At 39.4% G+C, this 17,130-nt stretch overlaps 1 long non-coding RNA gene across 1 annotated transcript in view; it reads right to left on the reverse strand.

The window, feature by feature from the left end:
* LOC138745622 (uncharacterized) overlaps window positions 1-14,355 on the reverse strand; it is a 60,660-nt gene extending 46,305 nt beyond the window's left edge. Inside the window, exons 1-2 of the long non-coding RNA XR_011346370.1 lie at window positions 14,266-14,355; window positions 12,457-12,530 (exon numbers count right to left, since the gene is read on the reverse strand). This is a non-coding gene — a long non-coding RNA (uncharacterized lncRNA). The remainder of the gene's footprint in view (window positions 1-12,456; window positions 12,531-14,265) is intronic.
* Between the last annotated feature and the right edge of the window lie 2,775 nt (window positions 14,356-17,130).

A 17,130-nucleotide genomic window follows, 5' to 3' on the forward strand; every position in this document is an offset into this window, starting at 1 on the left:
TAATGTTGAGACTCTTTAAGGCAGTAGTGAGACTTTGCTTGTGGTACTGTGTATAGGTTTGGGCACTTTATTTGAGTTCATGTCGGAATGGGTTCAGAGAAAATTTATTAGAATTATACCAGGAATGAAAGCATTAACATATGAGGAATAATTGTTGGCTCTTGTACCATACTTTATGGAATATAGAAAGGATGAGGGGGATCTCAGAGGCATTTTGAATGTTGAAAGGCCTGGCAAAAGTAGATGTGGCAAGGATATTTCCCATGGTAGGGTAGTCCAGGACAAGTGGGCACAACCTCAGGATAATAGTACATCAATTTAAAGTAAAGATGCTTTAAAGACAAAAAATGTCTTTAGTCAGACAGTCATGAGACTGTGGAAGTAGTTGCCACAGGTTGTGTGTATTTAAGGCAGAAATTGACAAGGCTTTGATTATTCAAGGCATCAAGGGTTATGGGGAGAAAGCTGGGGAGTGGGAGGATGATTCAGTTCATGATTAGAATGGTGGAGCAGACTGGATAGGCCCATGGGCCTACTTCTGCTCCTATGTTTTGTGATCTTGTAATAAATTCTGATTCTGGTTGATCTGAGCAGACTATGTATGTGAGGAAAGATATTACCAAATTATTTTGTTTGTCCCTCTCTCAATTTTCATGAATTAAGTCAATTATTGGATTAATTATAAGCATAGAAAACATGCAGAGTCACAAAGGTGGAAATATTAAATGACTGATCATATAATTAAAACAAGAGCATGCATATAAGATCATGTGAGTAGATCTCTTTGAGCCCATTCAACCTGACTTGGCAACTCTGGCCAAGAACTGGGTTTTATGATGCAGTCATCTGTTGAGCTGTGCGATGTCAAATTGCACTTTAATATGACCTACTCATTGGGAGAGACAGGAAACTGTCAGGTATTAAAAAGTCCCAGACAACCAGCCAGGTGTGAGGGAAGGTGGAAATCCCAATTGAAATATCTGAAGTACAACTGGAGAGTTATCTACTTATCTCAGGCACTGAAGAAATTAAAAAACAATTGATGGAAATCATTCAAGATAAGTTAGATTCTTCATCCTTTTGTTTTTAAGGCAGAAACCTTCAAATTTAACTCACAAAAATATTCTGATTATCTGGGAAATAGGGATGTGATTCTACCACCTGCCCCTTCAATTACTTTGAGGAAGCAAATAATCTGTGACGTGAAGACTAATAACTAATGCCTGACTGGCACACTCTGAGCTGTGAAAGTACAAGCCAAAAATCAATAACATTATGAACTGGAATTCAATGACTTCATCGAGACTCCAAGACCATTACTTTGCATTGACACTACTTTAAAAAATGGTTAATAAAGATTGTGAAGCTATATCTTAGCAGAATAAACAACATATGTTTCATACTACTGGATTCCTCATTTGCATTTGTTAATGTCTGGTTTTTTTTACAGAAACAATTGGATTGCCTTAACAGATGCTTAATTAAGCTTCTCAGAGAGAAAAAGCAAAAAGCTATTAAGAGGATGAAAATAATGGTAATAAAATTGAGATCAAATGGAAAACCAGATGCTAATTAATCCATAATTATTAACGTGCTACCAAAGTTAGAAGGAGTAACAAACCAGGAATATTTCTAAAGTTTATCTAAAATTATTTTATTATGTAGCTCACAAAATAACTCAATATCACATTTCATTTTATAGTGATTTAGTGCATTGTTTATAGATTTAACATGATCGTTGATGCCAACCCATATGTTAACAGGTTATTTGAAGTGATCATTTCTATTCACTAGAATTTCAAATCCATGATCATGAGACTTTTGGAGGGATATTTACTTTTGCAGTTTATTATAGGTAGAGGGATTTGTGAAATCCAAGAAACCGAAAATTAACTTCATAAGGTACGAGCAGAACAAATTCAAAATAAGTACATTGCTTCAGCCTTTTTTCAATCAATTTATTTTCGGTCTCTACTGGATTTAATATTTGAGTGCAATGCACAGATGTTACTACTCTCCACCCCAGCATCTGCAGACTTTCTTGTTTAAATCCAATATCCTTGTCTCTTGAGTAGTTAAAATTTGCTCCCAAGCTTTTATTTCAAACATCAAAGCTCTTTGTTTTGTTAGGAGTAAACACAAAAGTCTGCAGACATCGTGATTGAAGTAGAAACACAATGCTGGAGAAACTCTATCATGCCTTGATGAAGGGCTCAAGCCTGAAACATTTATGTATCTTTATCTTTGCTGTAAAAAAAATACATTGTTTGACCTGCTAAGTTTCTCCAACATTTTGTTTTTACTTTGTCATGCTATCTAGAAAACTTCAAGCCCTGATGATCATGCAGGAACAACACAATACAGTATAATCATTCCGCTTACTTCTTGAAGCACTCCTTCAGTTTGCTGCCAAATTTATGTGCCTCTTATCTGAGGTGGCCTTACTTCAATCTTCTCATAGAATTTGGGTCCATAGCATCATAACATTATAACATATAACCATTTAACAATTACAGTACGGAAACAGGCCATCTTGGCCCCTCTAGACCGATTGAAATGATCTCCTCTAATCCCACTTACCTGCACTCTGCCTATAACCCTCCAATCCCCTCACATCCATGCAGCTATCCAACTTTTTCTTAAATGACAAAATTGACCTTGCTCCAACCACCTCTTTCGCAAGGTCATTGCACTCAGCCACTACTCTCTGAGTGAAGAAGTTCCCTCACATGTTACTTCCAAACATTTGCCCCCTAACCCTTAACTCATGACCTCTTGTTTCAATCTCACCTACCCTCAAGGGGAAGAGCTTATTCACATCTACTCTATCTATCCCCCTCATAATTTTAAATACCTCTTTCAAATCCCACCTCCATCTTCTACACTCCAATGAATAAAGACTCAGTCTACATAATCTTTCTTTGTATTCTAGATACTGCAATCCAGACAACATTTTAGTAAATCTTATCTGCACCCTCTCTACCTTATTGATATCTTTTCTATAATTTTGGGACCAGAACTACACACAGTATTCCAAATTCGGCCTCACCAATGCCTTGAACAGTCTCAACATCACTTCCCAATTCCTGTATTCTATGCTTTGATTTAAGGCCAGAATACCAAAAGCCTTCTTTATCACTCTATCCACATGAGATTCCACTTTCAAAGAATGATGAACTGTTATTCCTAGATCACTCTGTTCCTCTGCATTCCTCAATGCCCTCCCTTTCACCACATACGTCCTGTTTTGATTATTCTTCCCAAAATGAAGCACTTCACACTTATTGGTAATAAATTCCATGTGCCACCTTTCAGCCCATACTTCCAAGCCGTCCAAATCCTTCTGCAATCTCTGAAAACCATCTTCACTATCCACAATTCCCCCTATTTTTGTATCATCCACATATTTATTAACCCAATTTACCATGCCATCATCCAAATCATTAATGTAAATGACAAACAACAATGACAAACAACAAGGGACCCAATACCAATCCCTGAGGCACACTGCTTGTCATTGGCCTCCATCCTGACAGTCAGTTATCCACCATGACTCTCTGGCATCCACCTTCTAGCCACTGTTGAACCCATTTGACTATCTCAACATGAATATCTAACTCCTGAACCTTCTTTACCAACCTTCCATGTGGAACCATATTGAAGGCCTTACTGAAACCCATATAGACAAAATCTACTGCTCTACCCTCTTCAACCTTCCTAGTCACCTCCTCAAAAAATTCAACAAGTTTTGTTAAAGATTACTTTCTCCGCACAAACCTATGTTGAATGTTCCTGATCAGCCTCTGCCTCTCTAGATTCTTATACATATTATCTCTAAGAATACTTTCCATTAATTTACCGACCACCAAGGTCAAATTTATAGGTCTATATTAGCAAACTCCCTCCAAATTCCTTCTCTTCTCTTCAAATCAGGTTTTTCCTCCTCTCAAAAACCTTAATCTTTGGACCAGACCTATCCCTTTCCATAATTATATTGAAACTAATGGTACCATGATCACTGGATCTGAAGTGCTCCACCACACCTACCTCAGTCACATGCCCTATCTCATTCCCTAACAGTAGATCCAACACTTCCCCTTCTCTAGTGGGTACCTCAACGTATTGCTGCAAAAAGCTATCCTGCACACATTTTACAAATTCTAATCCATCCAGCCCCTTCACACAATGTGTTTCCCAATCTATATTAGGAGAATTAAAATCCCCCACTAACACACCCTTGTGCTTATTATACATCTCTGCTATTTCCTTACACATTTGTTCCTCTATTTCTCACTCCCCACTAGGTGGTCTATAATACAGCCCTATAATTGTAACTTCTCCTTTTCCATTTTTTAATTCCACCCATATCGCCTCCCTTGACGACCCCTCCAATCTACCTTGCATCAGCACCGCTGTAATATTTTCCCTGACAAACAATGCTGCACCATCCCCTCTTACCCCTCCAATTCTATCAGTGAAATCCCAGAATATTTAGCTGGCAGTCACAACCTTCCTGTAACCATGTCTCACTAATCACTACCATGTCATACTGCCAAGTGTCTATCCAGACCTGCAGCTTGTCCACCTTCGTTACAAAACTCCTAGCATTAAATAAATGCAATTCAGAGATTTCCCACATCTTTCCCTCTCTTTGTCTTTATCTTTACAGTCAACTCTATTATATTTTACCATCATTCCCCCTCCATCACTGCACTGATCCTTTTCCTTCTCGATCACCTGCCTTTCCACCCCCAAACTTTGTCTACAAGCCTTCTTTATTTGCAGATTAACCTTCTCTTCGCTGTTCTCCTTTATTTGAATCCCTTGCCCCCAACTGCACTAGTTTAAAACCCCCTCAGTAGCCCCTAGCAAATGCCCCTGCCAGGATCCTGGTCCCTCGGTACAAGTCCCAGCTCCCCAAAGAAGGTCCCAGTGATCCAATAACTGGAATCACTGTCCCTTACTCCACCCCTTTAGCCATGCATTCACCCTCCATCTGATTCTAAATTACTCCCATTGTAGTAATTTTTAGCTCTCTACATAACTCCCTATATTCATTTGTTTAGGACCACTTCATTCTTCCTCCCTATGTCATTGGTACCAACATGTACCACGACCTTTGGCTCATTTCCTTCCTCCCTTAGGATATTTTGGACACAAGAAGCTACATCGCGGACCCTGGCACCAGGGAGGCAAACCACCATCCGATTTTCTTTATCGTGTCCACAGAATCCCCTATCTGTCCTTCTGACCATTGAATCCCCTATAAATATTGCCCTCCTCTTCCCTTCCCTACCCTTCTGGGTTACATAGGCTGATCTTGTGCCAGAGGTACAGACACTGATGCTTTCCCCAGCTTGACTGCCCCCCCCCCCCCAACAGTACTCAAAGAGGAGTACCGATTGTTGAGGGCTACAGGCACAGGGGCCCTCTCTAATAACTGTCTCTCCCTTTCGTCTCCTAACTGTAACCCACTGATCCTCGACTGATTTGACTACCTGGCTATAACTCTTATCTATGACGGCCTCACTCTCCCTGGACAGAGTGAGGTCATCGAGCTGCAGCTCCAGTTCCCTAAAATGATCCCTAAGACACTGCAGCTCAGCTCACCTAGTGCAGACTTGGATGTTCGGGAGGCAGGAAGACTCCAAGACCACCCACATCTGACATTGAGAACAGCAAACTGCTCTCACACACATTCCTTCTCTCTCCCCTTCTCCTTACAAAGAGAAAAAAATACCTAAGATAATACAACAAATATACAGTCATACCTTAATCTAGATATGCTCGACCTCAGCCTCTGCTCACTGAAGCCTCTTGAGCCAAAGCCTTAAAGCCCCACTCTTTCACCAGGCCACTCACTGGGCCACTCCTTGCTGGCTGCTTCTTTGCCTTACCCTCCTTTTATTGGCCCTTGACCAATTAACCCCGTAACTCTCACATCACTCCTCCTCCTCTGAATACTGCCCGAGCTCTGGTCGTCAGCTCTTCTGACTCGCTGCTCAAACCGACTAGGCCCAAGCCACATTAAGGACCTGAATTTATGGCCTTACCTTACCCCTCGCTCCTCCACACTCCTCCTCCTTGGAACACCACCCAAGCACTGGTCGCCACCTCCTCCAACCAACTATGGTTGCATCTGTTGGGAATAAGTAGGAATACATCCCCTGACTCATTGTTGCCCCATCTTTAAGCTGGTGCCTAACAAAAGAGATGGCCCTGCCTCACATTCAAAGAAGATCCCATGGGGAGGGAAAAAAGCAAACACTGGATGACCAACATCATGGATTTCAGCACTTCCTTTTAATCATTCACATTTTGTTAACTAAATAAAACAATGGATGAAAAACAAAGAAACTTAAGTCAATGTTTTGTGGTCTCCAGCCTAAAGGATCTGAAGTTAGATGAATGAAGCATGGGATGGAAAATGAACAAATGTTGAGGACTGGAAGGAGATTCCAGGAATGTCAGATAGCTAAAACTGAGGATGAAGCCTAATGGGAAGGTACACATTGCCAGTGAGAATTCCTAGCATTTTAAACTTACAAAGTACTTCAATAATTTTGAAGTATATAAGCGACATGGAAGATGTTGAAAAAATTTGCAGGTCTTTCGTTTACCTTTCCTAATGTGGCATTGTGAGGGAATTGTGTTCATAATGATGAATAATTTCAGGTTTATTGTCAGAGTACATACACGACATCACGTACAACCCTGAGATTCTTTTTCCTGCGGGCGAGGCAGAATCATTACTAATTGGAAGTGCAAAGTTAAAAACTGTACACAGCATAAACATGTAAACAAATAAAGAACTGTGAACAGATAATGAATGTAAACAATCTGTGCAATACAGAGAGAATAAAAAAGAAAACCAATAAGGTGCACAAGTGAGAGCCCTTAAATGAGTGTCTGATTGAGTTTGTTGTTGAGGAGTCTGATGGTGGAGGGGGAGCAGCGAGAACGGAGCATGCGCTGGGTGGTGAGGGTCTTTGATGATTGCTGCTGCTCTCCGACAGCCCCGTTCCCCATAGATGTACTCAGTCATGGGGAGGGTTTATTTTTTTAATATAAAAATGGTACTAATTTTCTACCTATATTTTTCACAACTATTGAATTGTGTTTAAAAAAATGTCAGGTTAATTTGTGAGGCTGAACTGCATAATAATGGTTTTGTCTGCTCTCGGGTATTCCAAATAACATTTGAGTGCTTGTAAAACCAGGATGTTTTAGGATGTAAATGTAATTATGGTGCTGTTATGCTTCAAATTTCAAACAACCAAAATCATTTTGTTATTTTCAAGGAGTAGTTCCATTACTGAATTCATAACTAAAAACAACTAAAAGGAAGAAATGTTTAAAACCTACTTTTTTCATACGTTTTTCATATGTTTCCTTTGATTTTATTTTAGAAGTTAGACATACAGCATGGTAGCAGGTAATGTAATGGACACTATTGAATTGTTAGGCATATATAATAAAGAACTACATTTCCAAGTGGGCAATGCGTGTGGTTGGCACAGGAACAAAAATTCGACCACGATAGAAGTCGAGTGCATCATTGGTTTAAGCGGCTTGAAAAATAAAGTTGTTTCCGTGTTAAACCCATGCAAGGTTGTTCTTCAAGGAACAAACATAGCATGGTGTGAGAAGTGTACAAGTAAGTAAGAAAATATAATAGTTCGTCATGGATAAGTTTAGTCCTCCCACACCAATGCAGTTTAGTGGGAAATATAATCGATAATTGGAAAGACTTCAAACAGCGATTCAACATTTATTTGGAGGCTGGTGGAGTGGGAGAGAGGAATGGAAAACAAAAAGCTTTTTTTTTAACGTGATGGATGAAGATGACTTGGACATCTATAACAGTTTTTAAAATTAATGAGACTGCAATGTGAAAACATTGGACACTGATGACAAAATTTGAGGAGTATTTTGTTCCAAGTAAAAAATGTCTCGTTTGAGAGATTCAGGTTTTCCTCCTGTGACGAGAGACAAGGTATGAGCTTCAACCAATACTTTGTTGAGCTTCACACTCTGAGTAAGTCCTGTGAATTTGAAGATTAAAGTACTCACTCATTCAAGTGAAATCCCAGATAACGGTCTTAGAGAAAGACTGTTGTGTGAAAAAAGATTTGACACTGGAAAAGGCTGTGAATATGTGTGGGGCAGCAGAGACCACATGAACACAAGCTACGGAGCTGCAGAGGATAGACACCACAGTGCATGAGGTGAAAACAGAGAAGCAGAGCACAGGAAGTTTCCCAAAGCTGCAGCAAAGCAAAGAGGTAGTCTCAAACAGCAAATGCAGTGGGTGTAGAGTTAGACATATTCCAAAGATGTGTCCTGCCTATGGAAAGTCCTTCAATAAATGTGGGAAGAAGAATCATTTTGCAAAGTGCTGCAAAGCAGGGCCTACCAAAAGAAAGGTGCGCACGCTAGATGAAGAAATGGAGGAATTCTTCGTGGATACACTACAGACTGCTTTTGCTAGAAAAATGGAATGGAATGGCTGTGAATGAGACAGTAATTCCATTTGAGCTCAACACCAGAGCCCAGGTGAATCTGTTATCTACGGATGATTTCAAGACCCTCGCCATTAATAGCAAGATTTATCCAGTGAAATTAAAAGTGACAGGCTACACTGGAGAGAAGGTTTCAGTAAAATGGCGCTGCATGGTGACCTTCAAACACAAAGGGCAGCATCTAAAGTCACAGCTACTAACTGTAGAAAAGAGAATACAGCCAATATGAGGGCTGAATGCATGCACAAAGCTCAACCTGGTGAAAAGAGTTTTCATAGTGGCTTCACAGACTGAAGATAAGCACACAGGACTCATGGAAGACTATGCAGATATCCTTGAGAGTCTGGTGTACACAAGATCCACATAGATGAGACAATGGCTCCTGTTTTCTATGCATGCAGGAAAGTTCCATTTCCACTTATCGACAAACTTAAGCAAGAACTAGCACGCATGGAATGGATGAAAGTCATACAGAAAATTGAAGAACCCACAGATTGGGTCAGCCCACTGGTCATCATGCAAAAGGAAAATGGAGCTTTGCGAATATGTCTGAACCCCAAGAGATCTCAATGAAGCCATCTAGAAAGAACATTTTAAATTTCTGACATGGGAGAAAATCATGCCCCAGTTTGCAGGTGCCAAGTGGCTTAGCAAGCTCAACACATCAGCGGGGATTTGGCAGATGAAACTCGAAGAGGAAAGTTCGAGACTATGCACTTTTAATACTCTACAAAGAAGATACCACTTTTTCCAGCTACCATATGGGATCTTGTCTGCACCAGAAATCTACCATGAAACATCCATGTGATCTTTGAAAGTATACCTGGAGTTGGGGCCATGATGGATGATATCATTGTATGTGGGGGAGGGGGGGTGGTCCACCAAGAATGAACATGATTTACAACTAAGGCAAGTGCTTGACTTGACACGGAATTTCAATTTGAAATTAGATAAAGAGAAATGTGAGTTTGGCGTAAAGACACTGACCTTCATAGGGGATGTCATATCTGAACAGGGAGTGAAGCTGATCCACGAAAGACATCAGCCACTGAGAATTTCTTGGGGATGGTGATGTTCCTAGATAAGTTCATCCCTCGTCTGTCGACTGTGTCAACACCACTTAGGTTCCTGCTTGAGCCAAAAATGAGTGGATTTGGTCACACAAGCAAGAAGGCACTCACAAAAGTTCTACCAGAAGAGCCTGTACTAAAATTTTATGATCCAGATAGATGCACCAGGATCTTGGCTGATGCATCCCGACATGGCCTTGGAGCAGTACTACAGCAGCAACATGAGGACAACTGGAAGTCTGTAGCCTGTGTATCCAGGGCTTTAACAAGGGCCGAATCCACTATGCATGGACAGAGAAAGAGCTTCTTGCCAGCACTTATGCATGTGAAAGATTCCATCAATACTCTCAAAGTTAAGATAGACCATAAATCACTGGTCTCAATTATGTCCAAACCACTGAATGACTGTCCCGTGAGAGTACAGGGCATGTTGATAAGGCTGCAGAAAATTACCTACACACCTGGAAAATACATGTTTGCAGCTGATGTACTGTCTCAAGCAGTTGACAAGAAAGAAAAGAGTGACCAAAAGGTTATTGATGAGGTACAGGCCTGTGTTGACATGATTATCACCTCATTTCCAGTATCCCGGGATAGAACAGAGCAGATCAGGAAAGCAACTGAGTCAGATAAAACAATGAAAGAGCTCAAAGATACAATACAGAAAGGATGGCCGGCAGCTAAGAATGACTGGCCCATGGGTATTCTGGATTATTGGGCATGCAGAGATGAACTGTGAGTTGTGAAAGGTATAGTCTTCAAAGGGAACAGGTTTATGATTCCATTGTTGCTACATGAGGAAATACTCCAGAAAATACATAATGGACATCTTGGTGAGGAAAAATGCCAGTGTAGAGCTCAAGAGGTGATGTACTGGCCAAGGATGAACCAAGACATAACCCAAACCACTGCTTCATGAAAAATATGCCTTACCTATAGACCAAAACAGCAAGCAGAACTGTAACACCAAAGGTAGCAACATTGCAGTCAACATCTATCAAAGCAGTTATCACTTTCATTAAAAAAAAGTGGTTCATTGTCCATTCAGAAATCTATACCATTGTACCATTGGGTGTTCATCTTCAAGCTTCTGTACTTCCTTCTTGATGGCAGGAGTGAGAAGAGGGCATGACCTGGGTGGTGAGGTGGTGTGAAGTTGTATCAGACAATGGTCCACGATTTTCGAGCAGTCATAATATTGTGTTTGTGGTTATTTTTCTTTTAAAAAAATAGAAAGATGTATAATTATGCATGTATAATAAAGAACGACATTTCCAAGTAGGCAATGTACATGGTTGGTGCAGGAACAAAAGGTAGACCACAACAAAAGTCGAGTTCATTGTTGTTTCAAGCATTTCAAAAATTAAAGTTGTTTAAACAGTCAAACCACACAAGGTAGTTCTTCTTCAAGGAACAAACAAAACAACTGTTTAGCTGGTCTTTTTAAGAAAAGCACCTGTTTGACTGCAGCAAGTAAGAATTTTGGTGTGTTGGTATATTGGTATATACGTGTAAGACAATAATCTCATTATCATTATGTATTGGCAAAGTAGTGGATATCATAGACTTTATGTGTTATTCTTGTAATTACAGTACATATAGAATTTGTGCATGTTTGGTGTTTTTAAATGGTATTGAATGACTGGTTCAGAATGACTGAACTTGGCCAGCGCCATCATGGTGATCAGTCTTCATTCTATTAAGGACATCTCAAGAAAGTAGCCTCCATCATCAAGGACCCTCACCACCCAGGTCATGCCCTCTTCTCACTCCTGCCATCAAGAAGGAAGTACAGAAGCTTGAAGATGAACACCCAATGGTACAATGGTATAGATTTCTGAATGGACAATGAAGCACAGACACTACCTCAGTTTTCTCTTTGCACCAATTTTTTTTTTAAATCGTATATTCACAGAAATGTAATTTATCTCAATTTCTATCCCTGTAATGCACCAAAACCTGCTGCAAAGCAACAAATTTCGTGACACATGTTCATGGCAATAAATTCTGATTCTGATTCTATCTGTTGAAGATGTGTGACCTTCAGTAGGTTATTTCGTGGATTTAACTCAAAGTTCCTGCTGACTTTGGAAACTTCATGGCAGAAGCAGTTGGAGGAAATAAAAAACATTAATCCTCCCAAACAGAGTAAGTAGACTGTCTTAGTTACTAATGAGCTACTTTCCCATTTAGTGCCGTGAATTAATACACATTGTCAAACTTAGCCTCAGATGAGAGCAATGATTACTCATGTTACTCAATTTAATTGATATGTAGACCCAAAGTGACCAAAGTATATCATTGAATTAATCAATTGAAACTCTGAGCAATAAGAAGACCACATAGATGAAAAGAGTTGAGGTTTATTCAGCAAGACAACATTTTTCGCAGTATATTTATGTATTAGCACTTAATCAATGATAGAAATCCTTTCCCCTATTCAAGCAAATCTTGTTTAAGATGCTAGCATCAGGAATTATGTTTCTTTAAATCTGTCAGTGTATTTTTTTAAACAATCCACAGAAATGCTGGATGAACTCAACCAGTCTCATAGAATCTGTAGTAGGTAAAGATATATTACCAATGTTTCAGGCCTGTTGTCTTTTTTTAGCCAAAATACCCCAACACCATTTCAGAATAATTGTTTTATCTTTGTTAAAAGAGTTTATGACATAAGGAATGGAAAATATGAGGATTTTTAATATTACACAGAGTAAGACAACATTATTATTTACCTAATTGACAAGTACTTTGAGAACTGGGCCATTGATCCAGCAACATTTAATTCAAAGAACAAACCTGAAACAAATAAATGGGTAATAGTTATAATGAATTTTAATGGGTAATGGTTAAAAATAAAGTACCAGTCTCGTGGATGTCCTTTGAGAAAGGAAATCTGCCACCCCCCAATGCCATTGGAAACATGAGAGGCTGCAATCTGGAATGAAAAGAGAACATGAACCGTCCTTCTGCCTGTCCAAATGCTACTTGCCCTACTGAATTGCTCCTATTGATTATAATTTTTTGCATTCTTAAAGGCATCCTGATCTGGCCAACATGCAATTCCAGACATATATATGTGTTTGTCTCTTAACTAATTCTAGCTCAAGAGCAATTAGAGAATGGACAATAAATTCACAATTAAATTCAGAAATCCTATAGAGAATCTTAATTTTCAAATCACTGCGTAATGAGCAAATTATATGTATTCCATTGATATATTTTGCTTCATACATATAACACAAATTAAAATGATTACAAATTGTAATTGAACTATTAAATACTCTGATGTATTTTTTTTCTGATTAAATAAAGTATTTTCTGATTACGTTGATACCATTATCCAACCGAACAATGTTGTGATTGATTGTTCCCAAATGGAATATGTTGGTCTGTGAGTTTGGTTCAAAATGCAAACTCCAAAAAGTGATTCAAAATTTTAATACAGTCTTTGCTCTAAATTTATCCTATTTGATCAGAAAGAAAATCAATTTTTACAATGAAGATTATTGTTGCTTGGCAGATTTTTGCCTACTTGAAAGCATCAATCCAATTTCACTTGAGTTTGTCACTCATAGCCATAGTATTTGTCCATGGTCTATTTTCAAACCAATTTCTTACCAATTTATTTTGAATCGACAGAATTGAAGGGTGGGAAATAATCCTTTGTATTATATTATCTGTGTGGACCCATTAACACCCTTAAAGCACAGAGGTATAAACAGGCATGATAGCATTTGCTATTTACATCATGTTGATAAATTGTTCATCTTGCACTGGGCAATACTGCAGATTAACCTGCAAATGAACTACTGTGCTCTATTAAACAACTCAAAAGGCACATCAACTCTCCTTGCACTTTTGAAGTCACTCATTTGCTCAATTAAATGCATCGATTTTGTTGTTAAAATGAAGCACTGAGGTGGAAAATGAGCCCATTGTTTCTCCCACATCATATCTTGCTGGATATGATGAGGTGATAGTTTATGAGGTTGTGTTCACTCAGCAGCTTCTACTGAGCGTCTATATTAAATATAGAAAGCATAGACAGAATCTTTAACTCTATCAAGCTGTTGCTCTTTTATCTCCACCAACTAAAACCATTCAAATATTCTCCTTCAGCTTCCATGTCATGCCTTTCCTTTAACAAGCTCTGCAAAGGACAGTTTTTACCATTCAATTTGTCATCTGACCTAATATATCCTAATATGTTATTGAGAATTTTTGCTTGTTAAAGCTAGTGCAAAGTTTCAGTAACATTTTATTGTATGGACAATAATCATTGAATAACAGTTGATGATAGTTATACTTTGAACATGCTGGTTGGCATCTAAATCTGATCGTGTTCCAGCTAGAAGAGATTGGTTTCTCTCACTGGTCCAATAGTTTTCATACAAACTTATCTCAAAGTGTGAACAAGCCAAATAATTATGTACGATTTCATTGCATCTATTTCTGAGAATAAATTATATACAGCATATTTAATTGCAAAATGAGTTAGCCGTATCCAAAGTTATTGCATGTTAAAATCTGTGTTATCTTGCACAAAATGCAATTAAACTGCTGACAAATTATAACTTGGCTACATTTTAAAATCTGTTTACATGAACAATTAGACTGGATATGGTCTGGATAAGAAAGCGATGAAATAGGAGCAGGAGTAGGACCCCTACCATCTTATAAACAGCATCTTCCAGCTCCCGTCGGGAAAGAGATACAGGAGTATCAGAGCCAGAACCACCAGGCTGAGAAACAGCTTCTTCCTACAGTCAGTGAGAATGCTGAATGACAGATGAACTGCTCATAGAATCCCTTCAAGACTCTGCTATTTATTTAACAACATCTATTGTTTATATATATACGCATTGCATATAAATAACTTGTAAATATGTGTGTTATGTCTACACATGCTGAAGTGAGACAATGTGTCACCAGTGACTTTGCAGAGACAATGGAACTGCTTTGGAAGGGACTTCAAAAGGAGGTGCAAATGGAACATAATGTTCAGGCTCAGAATACTGATAAGATCTTTTGACTATTGGGTTTGGAGCCCTGGAAGAGGTCATGTAGTTTTTACAAGCAGAGAGAGAGAGAGTAAACAAACTGGTGATTTATCTTTTGGAGAGTGAGGGAAAGAGAGAGAGAGAAGTCAGTTGCAAAGTAAGAGTTGAGGCTATACAATGGCAAGCTGGCAGGCTTGTTGAAAAACACCATTTTGAAGATGGGTTGTGAATTCTGAGTTCAGTCTGTTCAAAACACTTGTGGTCCTTACAAGAGGAAATAGCTGGTTAGAGTGTTTTTCCTAAAATAAGGGACCTGGAAGAAGAGGTTAGGATTTGGAAAACCCATGATGGGGCAAGTTTCTTCGGCAAGACACTGAAGTGACCAATTGGAGGAAATCAGTTTGTGTGTGTCCAACGAGCAACAAATATCTCTCTGAAACCAACAAGAACCTTCCTGAGTGGTAACCATTTACCTTTAAACACCAGATCCTGGTGAAGATTCATAAATGTTACATTCTGTGCACAATATAAGAATTGCCTGATATCAGTGAACTTGGAGAAGTGAAAAGGGAATGATTAGACAGTGAAACAGAGAATTTTCCTGAACATATACACATTATATACACATGCGCTTATAATTAGAAGGGTGTTAAGTTAGGTTAAGTTAATAGTAATAAGTTAAAGTTTGATCCTGTTATTAATTTAAAGAAAATTAAAATTTGTTTAAGTCTACTGCTGCTGAGTTTTGGAGACCTCTGGGCCTATAACACAACCTTTCACTGGCAGGAGAGGTGATGTTTGGGTGGGTGGGGTAAAGGTATTATGCCTGCTAACAATACCCTATTACACACCATAGCTGAGCAGCATTTAGTCTGTACAGGCATTGTTCTTTCACATCACCTGACCTGGGGAAACACCAGGGTGGTGGCTGTGGACAGGTGGGTATTCACATTATGAGGATGGCCTCGCCAAATATGAATGGATACACTTTCATCCAGGTTCAGGGTGGTCCTCTTTTTATCAGCAAATCTACAGCAAGGAATGGATGACTCAGACATTTGGAAGCGGCATGGTTGGCATAGTGGTTAGCGCAATGCCTTTACAGCGCCAGTGATCGTGTCCGGGGTTCGAATCCCACGCTATCTGTAATGAGTTTGTACATTCTCACCATGTCTGCATGGGTTTCCCCCAGGTACACCGGTTTCATTCCATCATTTGAAATGTACTGGGAATGTAGTTAATTGGATGTAAATTGAGTTGCACAGACTCATGGGTCGAAATGGCCTGTTACCGTGCTGTATGTCTAAATTTAAATTTTAAATTTACCAGAACTCTTTTATTACACACATGCTTGGTTGGAGGTCCATCATCCCAATTTAGGATTAAGGAGCTCGCCAAGTGTACAACTACATGGGTGTGTATACCCCGCCGCAATCTAACTTGACCCATCAAAAATAAAGCCTTATCCTATCATCATTAAGCTACCCCACCCCCATTTAACTGCAAATTGCATCATAGAGTGAACCAGTCATGTAACCTGGTTCCCCTTTCTTCAGGCATTGTTCTTTCATATCATCTGACCTGGGGAAACACCAGGGTGGTGAAAAGTTACTAATTCAGCAGGTGTTGCTTGACAACACACATCATGGGGCCCTTCACCTAAAGTATTTCCAACCTGCACCACATTCTTCATGAGCATGCAGGCATTAATTAACTGTTGCTCAGTCTATACCAGGCAGGCCCTTACTACCACATGTACCATGTTTAAATGAAGTAAAACATAAAACATGAAAATCTGTAGACATTGTGGTTGAAGTAAAAACTCAATGCTGGAGAAACTCAGCAGGCCAAACAGTGTCCTTTATACAGCAAAGGTAAAAATACAGAATTGACATTTTAAGCCCTTCAGCAAGGTATGGAAAAATGTTCGCAGCGGTCTGAACAAAAGAATTCGGGGAGGGGGGAGAGACATTGCCATTTAAATGAAGTTCAGGTGCACTTGGGGCTGAACACGTATTTTGCTTTTCATAGAAGAGTACAGCACAGGAAGTGACCCTTCACACCGTGATGACAATTTAAGCTCATCTACCTGAACATGGTCTCTCTCCCGATGCTCTGGCTTGATCATATGTTTGTCTAAATGCTTCATAAATGGTGCCATAGTATCGGCTTTCACCATGTTCCAAGCACCTGTGCAAAAAAAATGCCTTGTAAAACTTGCCATATGAAAGCTGGTGTTTAACATTTTCACCCTGGGAAAAAGCCATTGTGCGGTGGGCAACCTTCAGCCAACAACCTAATGCTCGATTACCCTCAGCTGCTTCAATATACACTGTTTACCACACTAAACTGTCAGCCTTTGTCATCGGTGGTCTCGGGGACTGTGCACGTGGATTAAACATGCCTCAGCAAAGGAAATACTTCGTGGCTATATAAATGCCTCCCGTTACTTTGGGGTCGTGAACCACGTGGCGAAATGACTGCGTTCACAGGGAATATTCACTGAAGTTTCTCCATGTTGTTATAACCAGGAAA

Source organism: Narcine bancroftii, chromosome 11, assembly GCF_036971445.1.
Source record: "Narcine bancroftii isolate sNarBan1 chromosome 11, sNarBan1.hap1, whole genome shotgun sequence".
Classification (NCBI taxonomy): domain Eukaryota; kingdom Metazoa; phylum Chordata; class Chondrichthyes; order Torpediniformes; family Narcinidae; genus Narcine; species Narcine bancroftii.